Raw genomic sequence first — 24,188 nt, 5'->3', positions numbered from 1 at the left:
AGGAAGATTTGGCTAAAAAGATTCTGCAACTTCAGAACCAACTGGACCTAACCCAGGACGAACTCAAAACCAAAGATGCTTTGTGGTTAATGGAGGAAAATAAATGGGCGAAGGAGAGACAGGGACTATCTGGGGAAAAGGATGTTTTGGCAAAGAAGATTGGCCAACTCCAGAACCATCTGGACCTCACCCAGGAAGAACTGAGAAACAAAGATGCTCTTTGGTTAATGGAGGAGAAGAAATGGGGGAAGGAGAGACATGAACTGACTGGAGAAAAGGAGGCTTTGGCTAAGAAGAATGGGCAACTGCAGAACCAACTGGACCTCACCCTGGAAGAACTGAGAACCAAAGATAGTATTTGGTTAATGGAAGAAGAGAAATTTGGAAAGGAGAGACAAGGACTAGCTAGAGAAAAGGAGGCTTTGGCTAAGAAGAATGGGCAACTACAGAACCAATTGGTACTCATCGAGGAAGAACTGACAACCAAAGATGCTCTTTGGATAATGGAGGAGACCAAATGGGGGAAGGAGAGACAAGGACTAGCTGGAGAAAAGGAGGCTTTGGCTAAGAAGAATACACAACTCCAGAACCAAGTGGACCTCATCCAGGAAGAATTGAGAACCAAAGGTGATCTTTGGTTAATGGAAGAAGAGAAATGGGGGAAGGAGAGACAAGGACTTGCTGGAGAGAAGGACGTTTTCATCAAGAAAATTGGGCAACTCCAGAACCAACTGGATCTCAACCAGGAAGAACTGAGAACCAAAGATGCTCTTTGCTTAATGGAAGAGGAGAAATGGGGGAAGGAGAGACAGGGACTAGCTAGAGAAAATGAGACTTTGGCTAAGAAGAATGCACAACTCCAGAACCAACTGGACTTCATCCAGGAAGAACTGAGAACCAAACATACTATTTGGTTAATAGAAGAGGAGAAATGGGGAAAGGAGAGACAGGGGCTAACTGGAGAAAAGGATGTTTTGTCTAAGAAGATTGGACAACTCCAGAACCAACTGAACCTCACCCAAGAGGAACTGAGAACCAAAGAGGGTCTTTGGTTAATGGAGGAGGCAAAATGGATGGAGGAGAGACAGGGACTAACTGGAGAAAAGGAGGTTTTGGCTAAGAAGATTGCGCAACTCCAGAAACAACTGGAACTCAACCAGGAAGAATTGAGAACCAAAGATGCTCTTTGCTTAATAGAAGAGGAGAAATGGGGGAAGGAGAGACAGGAGCTAACTGGAGAAAAGGATGTTTTGTCTAAGAAGATTGGACAACTCCAGAACCAACTGAACCTCACCCAAGAGGAACTGAGAACCAAAGACATTCTTTGGTTAATGGAGGAGGAAAAATGGATGGAGGAGAGACAGGGATTAACTGTAGAAAAGGAGGTTTTGGTTAAGAAGAACGCGCAACTCCAGAAACAACTGGACCTCATCCAGGAAGAAATGAGAACCAAAGAAAGTCTTTGGTTAATTGAGGAGGAAAAACAGGAGAAGGAGAGACAAGGTCTATCTGGAGAAAAGGAGGTTTTGTCTAAGGAGAATAGGCAACAGCAGATCAAATTGGATCTCATCCAAGAAGAACTAAGAGCCAAAGACGCTCTTTGGTTAACGGAGGATGCAAAATCACGGAAAGAGAGACAGGGGCTAGCTGGAGAAAAGGAGGTTTTGGCCAAGAAGAATGGGCAACTGCAGATCCAATTAGTACTCATCCAGGAAGAAATGAAAACCAAAGATGCTCTTTGGATAATGGAGGAGACAAAATGGGGGAAGGAGAAACAGGGATTAGCTGCAGAAAAGGAGGATTTGGTGAAGAAGAATGCGCAACAACAGAATCAACTAGGCCTCATCCAGGAAGAATTAAGAACAAAATGTACTCTTTGGTTAACGGAAGAGGTGAAATGGGAAAAAGAGAGACAGGGACTTTTTGGTGAAAAGGACATTTTGGCCAAGAAGATTGGACAACTCCAGAACCAACTGGACCTCACCCAGGAAGAACTGAAAACCAAAGATAGTATTTGGTTAATGGAAGAGGAGAAATTTGGAAAGGAGAGACAAGGACTAGCTAGAGAAAAGGAGGCTTTGGCTAAGAAGAATGGGCAACTCCAGAACCAACTGGACCTCAACGAAGAAGAACTGCGAACCAAAGATGCTCTTTGGTTAACGGAGGAGGTGAAATGGGGGAAAGAGAGGCAGAGTCTAGCTGGAGAAAAGGAGGCTTTGGCTAAGAAGAATGGGCAACTCCAGAACCAACTGGACCTCACCCAAGAAGAACTGAAAACCAAAGATGCTTTTTGGTTAATGGAGGAGGAGAAATGGGCGAAGGAGAGACAGGGACTCACCGGAGAAAAGGAGGTTTTGGCCAAGAACAATAGGCAACTTCAGAACCAACTGGACCTCACCCAGGAAGAACTGAAAACCAAAGATGCTCATTCGGTGATGGAGGAGGAGAAATGGTGGAAGGAGAGACAAGAACTAGCTGGGGAAAAGGAGGCTTTGGTTAAGAAACATGGGCAAATCCAGAACAAACTGGAACTCACCCAAGAAGAACTGAGAACCAAAGATACATTTTGGATAATGGAGGAGGAGAAGTGGTGGAAGGAAATACGAGGACTAGCTGGAGAAAAGGAGGCTTTGGCTAAGAGGAATGGGAAACTCCAGAACCAACTGGACCTCATCCAGGATGAACTGGACCTCATCCAGGAAGAAATTAGAACCAAAGAGAATCGTTGGTTTCTGCAATTAAGTATGGAGCAGGACAAATGGAGTAAAGAGACACAGGGGCTAGCTGGAGAAAATGAGGCTTTGTCTAAGAAGAATGTGCAACTTCAGAATCAACTGGACCTCAACCAGGGAGAACTGAGAACCAAATATACTCATTCATTGGAGGAAGAGACATGGTGGAAGGAGAGACAGGAACTAGCTGGAGAAAATGAGATTTTGGCTAAGAAGAACGGGCAGCTACAGAACCAAATGGATTTCATCCAGGAAGAACTGAGAACCAATGATACTCTTTGGTTAATGGAGGAGAAGAAATGGGTGGAAGAGAAGGGTGCTTTGACTAAGAAGATTGAACAACTGCATAAAAAACTGGACCTAACCCAGGAAGAATTGAGAACCAAAGATGCTCCCTGGTTAATGGAGCTGGGAGAATTGAGAGCTGGTGAAAACCTGATGGACCCTATCCAGGAAGAACTGAGAAACAAAAAAAGTATTTTGCTAACAGAGGGAGAGAAATGTGGGACGGAGAGGGAAGTACTCGCTGAAAAAATTGAGGCTTTGACCAAAAGGAACGGGCAACTGCAGAACCAAATAGACTTCATCAAGGAAAAACTGGGCACCAAATGTACTCTTTGGTTAATGGAGGAGGAGAAATGTGGGAAGGAGAGGACAGGTCTATCTGGGGATAAGAAGGCTTTGGCTAAGAAGAATGGGCCATTCCAGAACCAAATGGACCTTGCTGAGATAGAACTGAGAACAAAATATAGTCTTTGGATAATGGAAGAGAAATGGGGGAAAGAGAGGCAGGGACTAATCAGAGAAAATGAGGCTTTGACCAAAAATAATGGGAAACTGCAGATCCAACTGGACCTCGCCCAGGAAGAACTAAGAACCAAAGATACTCTCTGGTTAATGGAGGAGGAGAAATGGGGGAAGGAGAAGGAAGAACTAGTTGGGGAAAAGGATGCTTTGGCTAAGAGAAATCTGCATCTTGAGAACCAACTGAACTGCTTCCAGGATGAACTGGGCAAGAATGGGCAACTCCAGAACAAATTTGACCCCACCCAGGAAGAACTGAGAATCAAGGATGTTCTTTGCTTAATAGAGAAGAAATGTGGGGAGGAGAGTCAAGGTGTATATGAAGAAAAGGAGGCGTTGGATAAGAAAAATAGGGATCTACAGAATCAACTGGACCTTATCCAGGAAGAACAGACAACCAAAGAGAATCGCTGGTGTCTGGCATTAAACATGGAGCAGGAGAAATGGAGGAAGGAGAGACAGGGACTAGCTGGAGAAAGGGAGGCTTTGGCTAAGAAGATTGCACAACTCCAGAGCCAACTGGACTTCATCCAGGAAGAACTGAAAACCAAGGAAATCCTTTGGTCAATGGAGGAGGAGAAATGGGAAAAGGAGAGACAGAGGCTAGCTGGAGAAAATGAGTCTTTAGCTAAGAAAGATCTGCTACTCGAGAACCAACTGGACTGCATCCAGGAAGAACTGAGAACCAAGGATGCTTTTTGGTTAATGGAGGAGGAAAAATGGTGGAAAGAGAGACATGGATTAAATAGAGACAAGGAGGATCTGACTAAGGAGAATGCGCAACTGCAAAACCAACTGGACCTCATCGATGACAAACTGAGAGTCAAAGAGAATCGTTGGTTCCTGCAATTAAGCATGGAGCAGGAGAAATGGAGGAAGGAGAGACAGGGGCTATCTGAAGAAATGGAGGCTTTGGCCAAAATAAATGGCAAACTTCAGAACCAAATGGAGCTCATCCAGGAAGAAACTGAGAACAAAAGATGACAAGCCTCCATGCTGAGGATCTCCAGTGCCTCAGACATTGGAAGGCAGTTATGTCAAAACTGGAGAGTGAAATGATTTGATGGACATGATTATACAACAGCAAAACTCAGCTGGAGCATCTTTTTGTCTCCATGTTTCTTTTTATTATATAGAGACAGGAAACCGAGCTCAGACTCAGAGAAAAGGTATATAAGCGAGACATAGACGTGGATCCTCACAACTCACACTGAGCATGTGGTCCGTACTTTAACTTGGCTGAGCCACCAATTGCAGCAGCATTTCAAGGTTCAAGGTTGTCCTTTATTGTTACATCTTGTGTACTGGTACAAGACAGTATAACTTATTTTGGTTTGGCTTCCTTCAGACAATGCAGCAGCAAAGATAATAACACCACCAGAACAATGATCTAAACATGTATTATTAATTTCATGTATTACATTATATGTCCTTGCTTATTGTAAATCGCTCTGGATTAAGTCTGCTAAATGTGTAAATTGTAAATATTGGTGACATGCAAGAGCTGGTTTAATACTGTTCCCTTTTCAAAAGATGGCTCAATAACCACTGAATTTTTATTTTATATTACCAAAGCCATAAAGGATCCTTGTGTCCATTCGTCCATTCTTCCATACAGCTAATCCTATTATAAAGACGTCCACCTATCTTGAGAACTAGCCGAACTCAAACTAGAGGACTCGAGAGAGTGCTGTGCCTGGCGTTGGTCAGGAAGGGGACACAGACAGATGTACAAAAAATATCCCTAAAATGATGGCATTAATATGATGTCATACTGGTGTCATAGGCATGGACTCCATATTTGGTCATAAAAGGGACACCGACAATGCATACAATTGATATTGCATAACCGGGTGGGCATGCATTTCCAACATTTGTTCCTGATTTTGCTTTGGGAACTATAACACCATTAAGCTCCACATGTGTTGTGCACGCTGTCAGTGGGCCATGGAAGTCAATGCCCAAATATGTGGCCACTGGCGAATCTTTGCAATCAGTCAATATTGTGCACCATTATCAGAGTGCTTTGACCAGTCTCCTCCACATTTAGGCAAAAGCTGAGACAGAGACATACACACCGTTACACCAAGCTCTGAGAGTTTGACGATTGATCTCCACCCTGGCACACCATTTACTGAATGTTCTCTCTTATTTTTTTGTTTGTTTTGTGGAGATTCTGGCTGGGGTTTGGTACACAAGGTACAGTAGTATTACATTTGGCACCTGGACACAGTCCTGAAGATCCACTCCTATCTGCTATAGTAGCTTTTTATACTACAGACCTTTTGTAATTGTTCTTTTCCCCCTGTGTCTACTAGGTTTCAGATGTATATCAATAATGTTTGCAGGATAATAATGATGATAAATAAATAAATAAATACAAATAAATCGCACCTGTGCAAAGTGAGCAGTGCAAACACGGCACACTTGATATCTCCTTGTATGGGCCGTTCTGTCAATTACTTCGTGAGTATGAGCACGAGATCCATGCCAATTGTTTTGTGCCAATTGTTTTGGCTGAGACACAGTGAAACTCACCTAGAAAGATGCAATTGGAAATTGCAAGTGTGGTTGCCTGACTATATTCAGCAGCAAGTTACTGTAACTGTCATGTGAAGCTTAACCAATACTCGAGCTAGCACCACTCCTCAAATGTTTTTCCTTCAATTTCCAATGGCATCTGATTCACAAAACAGTTTATCTAGTGGTGAAAATAAAGTTTCCCTAGAAGTACAGTGTGTTGCCCTGTCGGGCAACCACACTAACTTGAAAGATCCAATTGGAAATTGCAAGTGCGGTTGCCTATTAATTGTCATGTGAAGCTTGAGCAATCCTCAAGTTTGCACCATTCCCCATTGAACTCAATGGACTTACTTTTATAATGTAAAAACCCATTCACAAAAAAAAACGTTTATCTAGAATAAATAAAGTTTATCTAGAATAAAAAATCAAACCTCGGTTCGAAGTGAAGCGGTGAATTTGTATTCTATGTGTTCTAGAGCTATAAAATCTGTGTTCTAGATCTATACATTCTGTGTTCTAGATCTATACTTTCTATGTGCTTTAGTTCTATATTTTTATGAATTCTGAATGAATGAATGATTTTATCTGGAGGGCCAAATTGTCATGTGAAGCTTGACCAATCCTCAATTTTGCATGCACGGGACAGACATGGGACAGACAAAGCCACAACTTGGAAGCGGCTTTCACCGCTTCAATAACGTTTCCCCAGGACTACAGTGTGTTACCCTGTCGGGTAACCGCACTAATGAAGATTACCCCCAAAGTGGGGTCATGGGCATAGTGGGTATCTGTATGTTGAGTATCAAATGTGAATATATACTGTAATAAACTAGGAAAGTGGGCTTCTCAGAGTGCAGATCTCCACCAGGCTGGGTTGGCTACCCAGGGCCTGTACAATTTGGGAGTCAATCATAGCCAACTGGGAATATGAAAGAGAGATTATGTGGACTAATTCTGGCAGTGCCGTATTAACTCTTTTACTGCCACAGGATTTAACAAAAAGCTCAATCCACCGCCAGCTAAATTGAGAATTGTCGCTCATCTTTGAAGGCCTACTGGAGAAAATCTGTTTTGACTATAAAGACAACAATGATATGGCAACGAAGAATAGAATGTCTACTTTGTAACAGAAAACGATTTCGAGTTTTTATCATGTTCTGTCCATTAGCTAGAAGCTGCTAGCCTGACACTCAGCCTGAATTGACATTTCGTTTCACTTCATTATTCAGTCTGAAGTCAGTTCCGCCCACAGCCTTTGCAGGGATGGGCGTTGCCGAAATGAGGCACTGTTCAGCGATTGGTTCACCGACCAACACATGACATAGTGTTGTTATGTGTGCCTGGCTGGCTAGTGGCTAACCTGTTGCTTGCTAGTGCTACTTGCTAACCAAAGAAACAGTCAGAATAGGAGCACTACGAACTAGTAATCAAACACAACATAACATGCCTGCTACTGGTGTTTCATAGCGAGATCGATACGATCGCATTTTACCGCAATTTACCGCATTTTACCGCGACACGATGTGCGGTACGGTACGGCGGCGGCGCTGGTGTACTTGGAAACACACATGAGTTCTGGGAAACCCCCACCCACGCTGATCACAAGACGCTGATTCACGACGCTGATTCGCCCGTTTGGATTTTCAACCGAGGCAGGCCTCCTCATTGAGAGCGATTCTAGACCTGAATCGCAGAAACAAAAAAATTAAAGGGGTGTGGCGATTCAGGGTCTGGAACTAGGCTAAGAAGCTGCAGAATATGGCCTAAAAACAGCTCTTTGAGAACATAAAGCTGAGAAAAATGCATTTTTGTGAAGAAGACATTTTCAGGCAGAAATGTCTCTTTAGCCTTTTATTGTTGGCTTCAGTAACATCACACCTATGATCAGTGGTTGTTTACAAACAAAAAATAAAAACAAGAAAAAGTGTTTTTTTACACACTTTTAGTGTGTAAGAGCAGTAAGAGCAGTGCAGAACATTGACACAGTGACATGAGATTCAGCCTGAATCCTGCTTCAGCTTTCAGGGTTCTCTTTATCTCACACTTTTTAGGTTGAAGTACAGTACAAATGATTGTCTAGTTTTACGGGGGGTGGGCTGTAAGGTCACAAGTGAATGACCTAGCTTTTCATTCAGCCTGCACAGGGCCTGGGGCTCCATTCTGTTTCACTACAGCCAGGCTCCTCCGGAAGGGCTCCACCGAGTCTGCTGAACTCTGCACCCCTACCACGTACACAAGCCTATGGTCGATCTGTAAATTATACAAATACATAAATTACTATAAAATACATGAAAAATAGTACACCTCCAAGCTCACAATGCGTCACAGCAGAATGGGTGGAGGTTGGGGGCCTAATATTTTCATCAAAAGGCTGTTTTAGAAATTCTCTAACATTCTATGCACTTCACTGCTTACCACACAAATATATATATAAAAAAATATATATAGTAATTATGTAAAAACAGCATTCATGGTCTGGAGAGGGCACTTTTTACAGATGGATAAAAGGGCAGGGCCCCCTTTGATGTCAATGTGAGCATGTGTCTGGTGCTAAGTCTGCTTTACAGAAAAAAGGTTTTTGTTCTTTACCTATCCTTGTCCTTGGACGACTACGATGTGGCAATGAAGAAGTAGGCTCATCATCGTCGACTCATCATCTAAAATCATAGCCAGGAAATTATCAAAAGGTTTATATGTAAACAAATCAATTTACAATTTTGACATTTAGCAAATGACTTACAATAAGTTCATATGTAATACATAAAATGCAGATATAGTAAATAGTTACCATGCATTTACTGTCACAGTGAAATGCCCTTTATACCCTGTATGTATAATATATAAAATGTCACAATGCAACATAGCTCTGTTTACACAAAGCTGTACTCCCTCCAACTGTATATATGTTCCCCATTTTCAACAGTTTTTATTTGTAACACTTGCTTTGGCAATGTAAACGTATGTTTTCTCATGCCAATAAAGCTCCTTTGAATTGAACTGAAAAGCTACATCATCATCATCAGAGATGTAGGCCTACTGATGATGATGATGATGATGACGACATAGCGAGGTGGGTGCGGGGCGTCCACCGTACGTGCATAGTACGTGCACGCGCGTGCACCGCACGTGCACCACACGTAAAAAGAAACCTCTCCCTCTCTCACACACACACGCATCGTACGCACGCACACACAAACTAAGCCAATAAATCCTAAATTCCCATCAAATAATCCTAGTAGCTGTGCAGTGCACCGTACACTACACGCGGTACGTGCACGCGCGTGATAGGAACTCCACGTGTGTCCTGTGTAGCGACAAAAACAAACGCATGCACTTGGATCCTAACTGCTTGGATCAAGTTACTGATCCGGTCCGGATACGGAAACATTTCTTGCATATGTGTACGTGTAAATAGCCGGATGCAGTAGGCGGGCTCTAGACCGGATCCCAATGTCGGAGTGGCAACACGTCGCAATGGAAAACCGTTACCCCATCTCACTGATAGAGACCAGGCTTCCACACGGATGCTCTGTTATCACATACAGTATACAACTATACAGTATACAACTATACAATACATACATGCACTGGATTTAAGTCTTACCACTTTGGACAGTAGAATCATGGCCTCTGTTCTCCGAGGGGTCTCTACGCGGAAGCCATTCTTCGTTGGCCAAATCGTCCAGTTCGTCTGTCTCTTCGCGGTGGCGGCGGTGCATGGTCTCTGCTGCTGCGGCGATGTGAGCCCCCGGGCGGGGGGATCCATCCTGCACGGGGGTCGAGCTCCGTCGGGATCGGTTTCCACAATATCAGGAGGCTCTTGATCCACTTTTGGACCCCGGTTCTTCGCGACTGGCACCATCTTCAATCTTTTTATCTTCAATACCAACGGCTACAGTGATCTTTTTCTCTTCTTCATCATCATCATCATCATCATCATCATCACGACCACCACCACCATTCATGGGCGCTGGTCCTGGGTCACCAACACGGGTAGGTTGTGCTCCTCGGCCCGGGGGGGTTGGGTCGCGCTTCGGCGGAATGATACAAACAAGTTGAGGCTGAGTTGGCCTACTACTTGGCCTAATACATCTCAATATTCTAGTACTGCTAAATACTACTACCTACTACAATTACTACACTACTAATACTATAAAACAACTGATTTCCGACAAAATGATCGCTTTTACCAACGTTTCTCTCTCTCTCTCTCTCTACTAACAGTCCGATGCATTTAAACAATATAATCCCTCAAGGCTAGCAGCTAGGCAGGCGGAGCCAGGACAGCCTGTTTACTTTTTTTTTTATGACGCGGTTTCCGGCTGTCCTCAAAACGACCCGACGACCAATTATATATTCAAAAGTTGAGCAAGGACCTCTTTTATCATAATCCATAAAAAACATCAAACGAATGAATGGCCGTATTGGCGCGCCTCACTCTCTAGAATTGGGGCGAACAGGAACGTCCAAAGCAGTATAAGAGTTAAGCCTCCCCAGGGCCCTGGCGCTTCACCAAATCAAAAGCAACGTCGCTCTTCCATGGGCGGAGGTGAACAAGATGAACAAGATATAAAGGCCCAAACATTCAGCCTAACATGTTTGGAGCCATTCATCCATCATCCGCCTTCCTGACTTTAATTATGTTTTTGGCAAGCAATACTTGGTATGGTTATGGGGCTGTTAAGTCTGACATCATTTTGTAAGCAGAGGAGAACTTTTGCCCCCAAAAAAAGCAAATCTTTTTACTATTTTTACTATTTACTAATTTTTCTTCTCTTTGACAGGAAAGTGGTAGAATTATACTTTAGTCGTTATTTTTGTCTCGGATCTGTTGAAATAGCGAGGGACAGATATTGACAATAAATCTGCTTGGAGGTCTGACTACAAAATGATGTCACGGCTTAAAAGCCCCATAGCTTTAGGAAACTATAAACACAGGAACAGATTGCATCAGTGAAAAAGTGGAAAGGGTTAGCGCTAACACAACAAGGTGTTGATCAGTTGGGCGGTTTACTGCACATGAACGCATCTACAAAATGTGACGTTTATTATATTATGCCCGATATATATATTCTTTGGTCGATAAAATATCATCTTGCCGGCCACGGTGGCCAGCCCAAAAATTGCCTAGTGGAGAATCTGTAACCATGGGAGCCAGTGGGAGGGCTGAATGTCTGGGTGACGCAGTTGGTAAAGCTCCTTGCATAATAATCATAATGTTCAGAGTTCGATTCCTTCATAAACATTAATAGTTTTGATGCAATAGCAATATATTCTAGAGAAGTCTTTGTATAATTTATTCGTCATGTCCCTGGTGTGTAAAGACCTTAAAAGGTGTAACGATAGAATAATATCTTAGCTGTTCACTTAATATGGCATTTTCCTTCCTGTGGCCTTTACCATACTCTCAGGTTGTCATGGTTGGAGATAAAGGAGGTAATTCATTGGATGGTACACCCAGAAGAATGATGCCGTTCCTCATGTCACATAAATTGACACTCCTGTTCAACCTTTGTTGACGATCATGGCAAGAATAAAGATTGTTGCACACTGCTGCGTTTTTTTCCGATGAATATAGGAGCGAATTTCAGAGCACGTAAATAAAGAAATCGACCTCACGTTATGTCAATCACGTTTGCACACTGCCGCACATTTCGTATTTATTTTCGGACCACTGGGTCTATCTCTCTCTCTCCTTGCCCTGAAAAACGCATTCGCAACGAAAAAAACGCAGCAGTGTGCAACCAGCTTAAGTCCCCGGGGCTTGTGTCTTTTTTACGTTGTATGGTTAGTTAAACATTTTAATTGCTCAATGCAACTTTTCCTAGAACTTACCTTATTTATCTTTCTAATTTTAAATGTTCTAGGGGGGAAGAATCATGCCACAGCATATACAGTCGGCTGATCTAGCCAACTGTATGCTGGTACCATTTTCTGCCAAAACAAAATACAGTTGTTTTGGCTAGTGCTAAAACAAGTCTGCATCTATCCTGATTTCAGACTCAGTTCACGCTAGTGGGTGGGGTCTATGGTAAGTAGACCCCGCCCACAGTAGCTGTAACTTGTGCTACAAAATGTTGATTATTTTGATAAATGTAGGGAGTTATGCCTAGATTCAAGGGGTTGGAATCACTGTGAAAAGTACAGCCAACACATTGATGATGTTAAAAATTGATATTTAAAATAATTTCTATTCTTCAAAAGTTATGGTTATTACATATATGTAGGCATTCTAGTTGTCATATTCTCTAAATATTCAGGTCAAATTTCACACCATATTTTCTGTATAATTTACTGTATTTAAGACTGGTTTGTAAGAAACTTCTCATGAACCTTACGGTATAGCTGTTCCCAAAATAGGATTTAGATCCGGCAATTGTGATGGCAATCCCATCAGAGACAGTACTAATGACAAGTCATGACAAGATATCAACGTTAAAATGACATTGTGTGCTCACTGGATAACTGGTGGTTGACATTAGAGTTGACGTTGAGCCTACATTGTATTATGACGTCAACCCGATTTTCATTTTCAACTAAAACATAATGTGTATCCAACGTTGGAGTCCAACCACCAGACAACATCTTTCTAACGTTTGAGGTTGATGTCAAGCCAACCTTAAAGGAGGACTTTGCCACTTTTCAACCCATCTTCATATAATAGGTCCTCACTAATGTTCATAATAAAATAGCACAATTCTTTTCTACTCGGTCCAAGTCTCTTAGGAGAGCTGTGGGAAGTTCAGAAATCCATCGTCTTGTGACATCATCATTTTCCAAAAAGTAATCAATATTTTTGAAAAAAATATTTCGATTTGTATTATCGCGAGAACAATGGCTTCCACTTTAACATTGCAACTTTTCAGGAGTAGAAAGAAAGCCTGCAATTTCTATTAACTTGGATTCCCAATCGATGATGTCACAAGACGATGGGTTTCTGACCTGCCCACAACCCTCCAATGAGAAAAAAAAAAAAAAAAGAAAAGAAGTGAGGACCAATTATATGAAGATAGATAGATAGATAGATACCTTTATTATCCCAAGGGGGAAATTTAGTTGTCCAGTAGTAGCACAGCAGTATACAGTTATTTACAAAGTTACAGAGACGTAAGAAAGATAGATAAGAGGGAAAAAAAACAAAACAAAGACAAGAGCAGTACAGTACCAATAAGGAGAAGGTGCATCAATAGAGGGGGGCGAATAATATATAAGTATATATACATAAAGTGTCTTGCAAAAGAGACCATAGCAGTCAATGCTAGTTAGTGCAAACAAGTATCTCACTGTCATTGTTAAACAAAGCAAAAATACTCAGAAACTACCAACACTAACAACCTAATAGTGCAGTGTCAAAAATCAGTGCGAAAAAAACGAAGAAACTAGGAAGCGTGTCACCGCAAGGCGCACCTGAGCACTCTTCCTGGAAGGTCCTTAGAGTTCAAAGTCAATACAGCAATTGTTCCTTAGAGTCAATACAGCAATGGTTCCGAAGTCTAAGTTAGGAAGGGAGACCTTTTCAAGCGTCCGTTATGTGTCTCGTTGTACAGCTTAAGGGCAGCCGGTACAAAAGATTTTCCTAATCTCTCACATCTCCGTACTGGGTAGGTAAAGCGGTCGTTTCCTCTCTTACTCCAGTAACTGGTGATCTCTAGATGGAGGGGGTGGGAGGAGTTCTCCAAGATGGAATCTAGCTTCTTCCCAGTGCGCACCCTGGTTACTTCCTCCACCCCCTGCAGAGAGGACCCAACGACAGAGCCAGCTTTCTTCACCAGTCTGTTTAGGTTAGATATGGTTAGATATGTTGAAAAGTGGTGAAGTATACTCCTTTAAGTTGTGATGTCAAACCGATTTTCATTTTCAACTTACGTAACATCATAGGTTAACATCAAGCCAACGTTGGGTTATAACCAGGGCAGGAATTTCATGGAGGCCATGAAGGCCATGGCCGCCGCACTGTTGCCCTTCAGTTTGGCCTCATAGTGGCCTTAATGCCCAAGCTGACTGCACCACTTTCTCCTCTGTCTCTTTCTGGTCAAGTAGACACCGGCGTCTCTTTCTTGTCATATACCGGTACAGTAGACGCCAGTGTTTTTATGTTGTTGTTGAGATTCTGAAATCCTGAAATCTTAACTCCCCGAGTCCCCATCTTTAAACCAATCCAGTGACTTTGATTGGTGCAGGGCTGAGCATGGATCAGATTGTAAATACCATCATTTATCTATTTCACTGCAGATTATGTTATCATCCCTAACCCTTAAATTCAACAAATTCTTTCCATGTGGCCACATAACACAATCATAGCCAAAACAGCAAAACACGGCCCTGACTGCGTGGGGCCCCAGGCAGCCACCTAACCCCCCGGCTCCACCGGGCGCGTCGAGCGTCGCGTCAACGTCAACGCTGGGAACGCTCCCGTTTTAGTCAATGAAGGGTGCTCCACTGCCGACGTCAACGTCCGCGTCGGACGCTCAAATTCGCCCCGGTTCATTTTTTGACGCCGTCCGACGCCGGCACGACGCCGTCATTTTGGTGGAGCCCTAGCCTAACCGGTGAAATCTCCATGGTGCTGGGGCCTTATTGTTAGGACAGGTGACGGCGCCCAGGGTTGTGCCGCCCCTTTGCTGTTATGTTATTTTGTTAATATTGATTTGCTGTGATCATTTGGGAAAGCCACTTCTTTGGATTGGTCGCCCTGCCCCTCTTCCCCTCGCCCCAGCACTGGCCCCTTAGATGCCCAGTTGTTTTATTGTTGATTCACCATTAGTAGGTTACACCGCCCCCCACTTTTATTGTTAAATGATGATATTGGGTATATAGCTAAATTAGTTCTTTAAGATAAATATTTCCTAGGGTGCAATTCCCCATGTGGCATAGTCTGGCTATTGGTTTAATTATACCGCCTTGTCACATAAGCATTGAAGAATGCTGGTAATAAAACTACACAGCTAAATACTCTGTGCTAATTTAACTGTGAGAGTGTAAAAATAGGCTTCCCCTTGGAATGTTTGCAAGGAGGTGAAAGACTGGAATATGTACCAACTTGCCCAGATGTGAAAGAATTGAAAACTTCACATAGCCATGTTTGTCCCAAAACCAAAAAAAAAAAAAGATCTACTAATTTAATCGACTCGAGCTACAAATTATTGTAGCCAGTAATTGATTGGAACCCTATAAAAATTGTATGGGGTTTGTTTGTGCAACATGCAAATGTCTTATGTCGGCCAAAAGAGATTTTCTCATGTCACAAAGCTATAATTATCATGCAAGTATCAATTGTCTTTTAGGTAGAAATGTCATTTCATTGGCAGACCGTGGTTATCTGTTGTCTCAAATCACTTTTCCACAGAAGAAAGAAACATTCTTTTAGCCTAGATTTCGCAACAGGCACTTTCTAAAGCACCTCCTCCTGCTGTGGATCCGACATAAGACTGGGGGACAAAGGGAGAGATTGGACAAGAAAATGTGAACAGCCAGAGGATTCACTTACTTGTTTTAACAGATTTGATCAGTGATGTGTTCATCAAAGAAAGAACAGATAAAGATGTCTAATACCATTGTTGTCATGGCACTTCTCTCTTTTCTTATCATCACTGACGGTGAGTCTCATATTTCATATAACATTTTGTAAAGTTTGGGGCATTTACATTCTGTGGTCTAGCTAGCTCATTTAATTACGATGCATTTTCTTACGATGGTGATCCTCGTTCACGCTCTCTGTGCATGCTCAACCTTACCTACCGGTGCAGTAACTCTAACCCAGAGCCTTCTATTGGAGAGTTGCATCAATGAGGGTGCTGAAACAGCACCGGTCACATGGTTCATGTAAACTCGAAATAGTGACAAACACTCATAGACTCCAGTCCATTGTGTAAACTTCCGATTCAGGGCTTTGTCACTATTCGGCTCTTCCCGAGCCGCTAGTGGATGGAGGTGACGCAACTCTCCTTATATGGCTCTTGTCTAACCTATAACTCTATGGCTGGGGGCCATTAAGCAACCTCTTATAGCAGCCAGACAGGCACGTGCACACAAACAGGGCACGAGCCCCTGCCCTTTTACCTTCTGTAAAACGGCCCTCTCCAGACCATGAACGCAGCATTTACTATGGTGAAAGAAATGCAAATGCATCCCTATCCCTTTCCATGCCATACCCAAAGGCAGAATTACCTTTTTTCCGAACTCTACTGAACTTGAACGCTGCAGCATTTTGCTGCAAGCTCTCAAGTTGTGAGCTTAGATCCGCATTTTTTCCCCCCTTTTAGGGAATTTCAGCCCCTGAACCACTCTGTGCACGGTCTGCAGACAGATTTGGAAAATGTGGGGTGGCAGTTCTTCTGGCTACTGGGAGTGCGTGTGCAAAGTTTCACATTGATCTGTGATTGGACACTGTGTTCAAGAAGAAAGGACATTAGGAATAAATAATAAGGGAAATATAAAATAAAATAAATAATACTTATATACAAACCTATAAACAAGAGATAAATTGTCCAAATATAAAAGCCATCTTCACTAAATAAAGTATGCAGATGGACGTCTGATGTCCTTAAAACCCTGATGTATTTGGAAAATAGCTTCCCAAAAACGTAGGCATAGATTGGACGTACAGGGCTGGCATGTTCAAGCCTGCTATATTATGGTGGGTTGTCAGGCTGCTGTTAGAAATAATAGGTGGGCAACTTGGGTGGTGGGTAGCCCAAAGGTTGCCAGTTCCCATATCCCGGGCCAGATGCCACAAAGATCTGTCAAAATGTCAGCTGGCAAACAGTCAGTAGACAGCATGACGATCAGATGCAAGCTCCTACCTTTGGCACAAGACATTCTATTCCAATTCATAAAGTAGTATTCTATTCTGTTTTATTCTAGAAAAGTGTGCCGCTGAGTCAATCATAGCCAAACAGAATGGGACATGAAAAATCGGGTTCATACATTTTGATTACGTGTACCGATTTGTGAGTTTTGGACAAAATCTGTAGTAGCAAAAAAAAAAAAAAAAAAGCAGTAATGGATATGGCCTATGTTGAGCTTCTTCATGATCCAAGGAATATAGTCAGGGAATATTATCAGAATAATGTCAAATCTGGGAATAAATTCCTTACCAATACATTTCTTTGCCAATGTGTTTGTAAAGGTGTCTAGAAACACACAAAGTTTGAAATACAGTTTCCCTAAGGGAATCTGTGACAGCTGCTAAAATTTGGGGTACCATTAACTTTATTATAGCCTACAGGAAAGAGTTTTATTTTTTTAAACTGCCATAGCCACTTTTTCAGGTCTTCACAAACTTTTTTTTTTTCTTCTTTTTTCCGCACAAAATAAATGCTTGCAATGGATTCATAATCATGAATAAACCCTAGTTTGACCCCTCACTTGTTACTTAAAGCATTTCTTTTTTCTAGTAAAGTTAATGGTACCCCAAACAAGGGAAACTGAATTTCAAACTTTGTGAGATGTGTCTGTAGACACCCTTACAAACACATAGGTGAAGAAATGTATTGGTAAGGAATTTATTCTACGTTTTTTGGAATATCCTCTGACAAATCTAGCCTTGTAAAGCGCCCTCTTCCGGAAAGCATTCTCAATATGGAAGTTGGTGGTTTACTATAGGCTATGACAAATCCAGAGGAAAACAAGGACAAATTACATAGGCGACCGTAATGTCACAATTATTGTGACCAAAGAAATTGCGATTTACCATATTATCGTGATAATCAAAATATCCCCAACATCCATTATACTGGGGCGGAACATTTGCCAAAAAATTGCAGATCTAGATCTACAAGCTCAGATCGGCTATTTTTTGGCAAAGAGATTTTGTAGAGCGTGAGAGAAATACTATCAAATAGTTATTTCCAGGTCCGTTTGACCAATTATATAGGGTTTAAATGGTACCAGATATGCAGCTCTGCAAATGAAAGGTGAATTGATCCCAGTGCATGACGGAGGATCATTTCATGATACATTTTTATCTCCACGATACGATTATTGTGAGTGTTTTTTTTTTTTTATCACGGTAAAGGATAATAACGATTATCGTCCCATCCCTAACTGTAATGTCATGACTAGGACTAGGATTACAGATGACATGCAGTTGATTGATTTGGCCTAAATTGCTAGTCATAAACACAGAGGACAAAACCATGCACTGCCGATGGTACGGTAGTCGAGGACTACAAATATCTCTGGCCTGGACTGCTTCGATGTTACAGAATCTAAATGTTCGGAGGGCGCTTGCCTGGAATGCCCTACACCAAGGGTCTTCAACAGTGGGTCCGGGACCCCTAGGGGGTCATCAGAGTTACTACAGGGGGTCCTCCAAATCTTCCAATCCTTTTTATATTAACAACTTGAACCCTAGTGTCCATATTCTGAGAACTGTAGCCAAAAATAGCAGATCTACAAGCTCACAATGCCTCGCGCCGAGGCCTTGTGAGCTTGTAGATCGGCTATTTTCTGCAAATAGGTTTGGTGCAGAGGGGAAAAAGAGCAGACTAAGTACAGAGTGAAAGGTAAAGTATCGATGGTTCAAGTGGTTAAATATCTGAAAACACACATTGACATGAATCCAAAATACACTGATGATTGTGCTGTCAAACGATGAAACATGGGATCTATGAAAAGGTTGTGAGGTCCCTGCTTCATCTCTCTCTCAACTAAGGGGTCCTTGGCCTGAAAACTTTGAAGACCCCTGCCCTACACCATGTATGGCTGCTGTGCATAGGGCCTAGTTGTTCCACGTCCTGTGTGAATGACGCGAGCCCTGCCAAGTCACCTCTCACTGAAATGTTGACTTTTTGGCTTGATGGTGGCACTAGAGCAGGGGTCTTCAACATTTTCAGGCCAAGGACCCCTTAGTTGAGAAAGAGATGAAGCAGCACCCCCACAACCCATAGATACCATATAGTTTCATCGTTTGACAGCACAATAATCAGTGTATTTTGGATTCATGTCAATTTGTATTTTCAGATACCGGTATTTAAAACTAATAATACTTGAACCGTCAATACTTAATAAACTCGACCTTTCACTTTGTAATTGAACTTGTACTTGTTCGCCTCTAGACCAAACCTTGCCGAAAATAGCCGATCTACAAGCTCGCACCGGCTCACAGCGCGAGGCGTTGTGAGCTTGCAGATCTGCTATTTTTGGCTAAAGTTCTCAGAATATGAACGCTAGGGTTTAAGTGGTTAAAGGAGAAAAAAAGCTTCTATCACACTATGGAAGACCCCTGTAGTAACTCTGAGGACCCCCCAGGGGTCCGGGACCCCCTGTTGAAGACCCCTGGCCCCTGGGGTCACTCAAATGGTTAAGGTTGAAGAATGCACTGAATACGTTTCGTGGTAATCCACGCATTATATTTTGAGATCCCAAAGTAGACATTTTGGCCTTAAAGGACAACTCCTCCCTAAATCACTTCTAGGCTAATTTTCCTACTTATATTGATCCCAAAAGACTGTCCATGGGGTATATTAGGCAGAAATGCCCCTGTTCCAGTTTCCCCAGCAGAACCCAGCAGCTGTCATAGCATAGAGTGGAGCCTATAAGCCTATCGCTATGACACTATTGTTGTGGTCAAAAGTGTTTAATATTTTCATGAATGTGTTACTAGTTGTCATACAAATACATCCATGCCTTCGTTGTCCCACACAGGCCACCACAATCTCATAAATAATGTTTTGGGGTGATCATTCTTCACAAGTGCCAATCAAAGTGACTGTACTGGCCAATCACAGGGGATCTTTTCCGGGACTTGGCAAAACACATAAAAGCATAACATCCGTTTAGCAGAGTGTGAGGGCTTGTGTGGGACAACAATGACATGAATGTGTTTGTGATGACACATACCACATTCATGAAAAATAAAACACTTTTGACCACAACAAATAGTGTAAAAGCGATAGGCTCCACTCTATGCTATGAGAGCTGCTGGGTTCTGCTGGGAAAACTGGACAGGGGCATTTCTGCCTAATAGGACATTAGGACAGTCTTTTTGGATCAATATAAGTATAGGAAAATGAGCCTAGAAGTGATTTAGGGAGGAGTTGTCCTTAAGGGAGGCCATGGGCCATTTTGAGGTAATTTCTTATTTGGAATTCAAATGTTGGACAGACCAATACTGCTATCTTTATAGCTATGGGGTTAAAATAAAGTAGGTATGTAGAAAGCTGGCCCACCCATCGATTTTGGCCAACAAAGAATGTGATCATCTTTACAACTGTCGCACCGATGATACATCTTTTACACTAGCAGCAGTTGGCTACTGTGTGTTTGGAGGGGGAGTGTTAGTTTATATTTGGAAATGTGTTGTTGGGATGAAGTGCAGCTGGGAACTCAATGCATTGCATTGTATTAGCCTATTAATTGTTGTTCATTGCTACTGCCGCCCGCACCCGTTTTAACCCCAAAAAACCCTAATAATTTAAAAAACAAAATAAACCCGAAATGTCTCTTAAGCGCACCCAAAGGGCGCGCAAGAGTCCCTCCCCTGTGCCCACCCTGAAGTTGCCAGGCCCAGCCTATTTCTCTGTTCTGGCTGCGCCCCTGATCTAGACATCTAGTGGGAAAACTTTGAAAGGTGATGACACTTCTTTTTGTTTGGAAATGTCCATGTAATTTTCCATACCAACTTGCCAAAATGTGTTTCTGCGAGAACTAGGTCCATATGCTGTGCATTCTGCTATTTTGTGATTATAATTAGTGAGTGACCATGACTTTCTTGCCTTCAACCTCCAAAAGGGATGAGCCCAGGGGAGCAGGGGGTGAATCTTCGCTGTCAGTGCATCAGCATGGAGACAAAGCCCATCGGTCGTCACATAGAAAAGATGGAGATAATCCCTGCAAACTCACATTGTGAGGAAATTCAAATCATGTAAGTCACGTGGCCCCATGGCATAAACACCTGCACTGCTTAGTTTATCCATCTCAATCACAACAATCAAAATCATCAATCAAAAAATACATTTGTAGTAACAAGACGATTTGCAGTGATTGGCTGTTTAACATTTTATCACTGAATAGGCTACTGTGACTCCAGACGTTGTCGTGTTCAGTAGAAAATAAGAACTCAGTAATGCATAAAATGGATAGGCCTACAGTGCAACTGCTGTTGCAGAAAGACAGCAAACCAACAGTTCCAGACCAGAACATGAGCCAACTAAGAATAAAAGAAATGCACCTTGAGGTGAAAACCTTAGTAGGGCAGGAGAGAGGCTCCACCAAGATCTCTTCAGGGCAGCCCACTGACCTCTGATGAAGTTTCAGGAAAATCCAGCCATCTGTTCTCAAGTTACTTTGTTCATAGATAGACCCTCATCATACACAGGCAGGAAAGAATACTATACCTTGTAACAAATGTGTGGTGGGCAGGGTAGTGAAATTGCGCCCTCGTGAGGCTCTGGTCGCTCAAAAATAAACAGCTGCTTTGCTACTTGTGTAGCCATAAAATCTTAGATCTGCACTTTGATATGTTTGGTGACATCTACATTCAGGCTATAAGGGAAATATTCAGGAAATTATGAAATTACTGATGTCAACAATCACAACACCAGAGGCAGCTCCACTAATCACATGTTCAACCCGGATTTAACACTAAAAAAGGCTCTAATTTGTTCTCCAGATATACCACCAACATGTGGAAAAGTCACCTTCAGACAGCTGCTACTCAACACTTGTAAATTAATAGACTGTTTTTCTCCCCCTTTTTTTCCTAGTTTCTGCTTTTGTAATTACGCTTTAATACTAGAATCTCCTTTTAGTTGACCTTGTACCAGTGCTTTGTGCTATTATGAAACTGTACTTTTTCCTTTGCAAACTTCTAATAAATTCTTCAATCAATAACACACAAACACATCCCATACACTCCCATGGTTATAATGCCTAATTTATGTCCTTTGTACCTCGGTGTCAGGTATATTGCAACATGTTGAGAGCTTGTAGATCTGTTGTCTTCGTACGAAACAGGCTTCAGTTGTCTAACTGCAGATGATAAACTGACTAAATGGATCCTATCATATTGTCTTGCATAGCTTTTCAGACCCAGGTGCAGCACTACTGAGAATTATTGTTAAACTTAAATGATTCTCCTTTATACTTGCGTAAAAGAAGTGATTTTCAAGCTGTTTGCTTGACCATTTCGGCAAGCGACACCATGTTACTGTGGAATATAAACGAAACCTTTCCCTATGTCCTGCAGTGTCACTCTTAAAAGGACTGGGGCGAAGGTATGCCTGAACCCCGAGGCCAAATGGGTGAAGAGAATCCTTGAGAAGATCAAAAAACAGCAGAAAGAGTATGTTCTTTGTTTGTTTTTTTAGCGTGACCATCACAATCTATCCATCTTTATAGCCTAAATTAAATGTTATGATAAAATAAATCCAAATTTTCATAAATATAATAACATTTTGCTTTTCTCTACAGAAGGAAAAATCACACATCCACATCCACAGCCTCTGCTCATAAGTGAGATGCAGTACTTCATCCAGGGGTTTTCAAAGTGTTTGGGTGACATGAGACTTGTGTTGGCAGCAGCCCTATTACCTAGAGTCCATAACAGAATGTGAAAGCTTGGGTTTAGATAGATAAACCAAACTTAGATAACAATGCAGCTTACCAAAGAAAATGTTTTGTTTATTTGTCTTTTTAGGAAAGACAGCTGACAATTTGTATAAGAAAATGTATCTCTTACAGCTTCTAAATCATTGCACTGTTATTAAGGGTTTTTTGATATTCTATTTTTTATATTAGTCTATTTTTACAGTCTTCTTTTTTATATTCCTTTGTAGTTTGACATAATGCAGTGTTGCCTGTTACTTTATTCATTGTTGTTGTTGTTTTTATATTCATTCATTCAAGTCTGTATTACACTGCAAAGCCTATTGTATCAAATCACTACACAAGACCATTACACTTCATATATTAGATCTAAATATATGTATCTGTCCATATCTTTATGTCTCACATATTAGGGCTGTGATGATCATGACATTTTAGCTGACGATTATTTGTCATATAAATAAATGTGATTGATTTTCATTTTATTGTGTTTTTGTCATTGAACAATGCAACCTATTGTAAACAAAAACTGCACAGGGCAGATATGACAGATATGACTGTGTTTGTATGCTTAATCCTCTGTAGTGCGAATGTAAAAAAAAACTCACATTCAAGTATTTTTCTTGATTAGATTTACTTGACCTTGACCCTAAATTTACCCCCATTTATTCTGACCCAAATGCATTTGGGTCCCCATCCAGGGCCATGCATTTGGGTCCCCATCCAGAATAAATGGGGGTACATTTACTATAATATTTTCTTTTTGTCTTGGGAATGCAGCGAATACAAAAAAAAATATTATTGAACTCAAGTCTCCATGGCATGACTAATCAATAGAAAAAAATGTCATTTTGGGGGTGAACTACTCCTTTAAACCTGTAAAAGACCACATAAGCATTAAAATCAGTTTCCTCCTGAAGTGCAGCTCCTTCCTGGTCAGTGAAAGGTATTTTCTGCTTCAGAATTCTGTTGCGGTATTTGTCACAGTATATTTGCATATACAGCCAAATGAGGTAGCATCTGCATTTAACCCATTCTTAGTATCAGGAGCAGGGGGCTGCGCTTCGAGAGCATTCTTTGTCTTTTTCCCTATCAATTGCTCACTCCATGAAGCCTTGAATTCATGGAGATGGTTTTGTTTTTGTCGCATTCCTGAGCCAATAATCCAATATTTGACTAGGAAACCAATCAAGGGCAAAACCATATTTAAAAATGAATGCTAACATGAAACTTTGAACCTGGATCATCAGTAGGCTCATCTGTGTTTATACACTCTGAGAGTTGTTTTGGAGTTTGTTCTTTTATATCGTCACTGTCGGGCAGAAACCTTGTATCTCCAAGTTTCACATTTGTACATTTTTTCACAAAGTAAAGCACTGCTTCATCCATCGCACAAAAGTAGTGAAAACAGCTGATCTACAAGCACACAACGCCTCAACAAATTGCTGGGCCGGGAATCAAAGCCGTTTCCCTCTATATGCCAATGGTTCCCAGACTTTTTATCTCAGACCTAGTGAAAATAGCTTATCTACAAGCTCACAAGATCTGTCATTATTACTAAATGTTTTCATATTTTAGTGT

Source organism: Nannobrachium achirus (genome assembly GCF_963921795.1).
Source record: "Nannobrachium achirus genome assembly, chromosome: 3".
In the NCBI taxonomy this organism is placed as follows: domain Eukaryota; kingdom Metazoa; phylum Chordata; class Actinopteri; order Myctophiformes; family Myctophidae; genus Nannobrachium; species Nannobrachium achirus.
Note: the sequence above shows the minus strand (reverse complement) of the source record.